This window comes from Chiloscyllium punctatum, chromosome 36 (assembly GCF_047496795.1).
Source record: "Chiloscyllium punctatum isolate Juve2018m chromosome 36, sChiPun1.3, whole genome shotgun sequence".
Taxonomy (NCBI): Eukaryota; Metazoa; Chordata; class Chondrichthyes; order Orectolobiformes; family Hemiscylliidae; genus Chiloscyllium; species Chiloscyllium punctatum.
In genome coordinates this window covers 74,580,532-74,582,317 of record NC_092774.1, presented here as the reverse complement: position 1 = coordinate 74,582,317, position 1,786 = coordinate 74,580,532, and positions in this window count along the sequence as shown.

Here is a 1,786-nt window from a genome sequence, read left to right as displayed (position 1 = left end):
GACCTAAAAGAGAGATAGAAAGTATTTGAGCACCTTTGCAGAATCTGCTCCCTCTCTGGATTCTCTCCAGTTGCTTCAAGTAAACCTCCCTGGGGGTCAGGCAGCCCTGCATCGGGAAGCACTGGGATGGTCAACTACGATCAGTTTACATGGAGAACACATCTCCACAATAAACAGCCTCGAGGCAAATTTCCCTTCCTTCCACAAAGTTCAAGACCCCTCAAAGCGAAATTCCCCAGGTAAGTTTGGAAGAATTTCTTCCAGGTGTTCACTAATCATTTCTATGAGCACTTTGTTAAAGTTTGAATATCGCGAGTTTTGAAAATTAGTGATTCTGAGCGAAATCACAGTTCGAAAAACAGAATGTGGGTATTTAGACTGAGTTTATTTTTGCACATCGACGATATGTCTGCACAACAGCATATGACACGACAGCAGTGAAGATCTTCTGACCTCATTCTCAAACGTGCCTGCCACACGCCAGATGAAAAGCTGAATACTTCTGTGGAAAAACTGCCGAGCAATGCAAGAGAATGGCACAACGCGTGCGTGTTGGAACCAGAACCCAAAGGAGAGACCATTCTCTCCTATTCATTCAACGTCGTCTTTAGCAGCTTTCCCGTATAATGGCGCTCTGTTCTGCACCTTGCCTCCGCTTCCCAAAAAAGCTTCGACATAAATATTTCACAATGATATACTGGCCCAATGTGTACAGTTAAGGTGACAACCTCTGAGTGGTCTCCTGTTCTCTGTATCCTATGTTGAGGAGGGCAATGCTTGTCACTGGCTATTCTGGTGTCAGAGAAAAGTTTCGAAACAGTGGAGGGAGTCCGATTCCTGGGGACGGGACAAACAGCAGCAGGGAGACAGAATGAGAAGCAGCTGTTCTGGAAACTCTTTGTCACTTGCAATTCTTAGAACAATGTCAAATGTATTTCACACTAAGCAAGTCTCAGCTGGCTCAAGAGGTGTGTGGTGGATGAGGAATGAATCGCTGTTTGGCTTGTTGGTCTAGGGGCATGATCCCAGGTAGAGTCTTTAACAGTGCAGACTTGTGTGCGGTCCTGGATTCACATCCCAGACGAGGCTGCGTCACTTAACTTGATTTGGGCAAAAATAACCCATTAATTTTCTCAAAAACCACCTTCGTGAAACGAGGTTGGGCTGCCACGAATACGAATGAGGCAGAAAACAGGGAAGTGAAATGGTTGGAGATCGCGTTGAACAGGTTGACGTGAGTGGTGCGGTGTTTGCGGAATGTCAGCAATAAAGGTAAATTGAAATATTGGGCCAGCTCTCCTCGGAGAACCGAAGTTTTCCAAGTCAGTAGAGGCCGAGAAACAGGAAATAATGCTGTGACAATGCTCCCATGCCTGAAATGATCTATAGTGATTCGGCAGAGATTTAAAGTCACGAGGACGAGCGAATGCAGTCGACGAGGTAGCAGCAAATGTACAGGTAAAGAGCTGCTTCACCTGGAAGGATATCCAGGAGGGAGCAGGTAAATTGTGCTTCTGAGTGAAATCACGGTTCGTAAAAACAGAATGTGGCAATTTAGACAGAGTTAATATTTGTTCGTCGCCGATATGTCTGCCGGTACGCGATGGGAGCATAACCCAGAAGGGAAACCATCTTCCCTATTCACTCAATGTCGAGTTTAGCAGCTTTCCCGTATAACGGCGCACTGTTGTGCACCTCGCCGTATCATCTGCTTCCCAAAAAACTTCGACGTAAATATTGATACAAAGGCCCAGTATGCAGAGTTGAGATGACACACCCGTGGAGG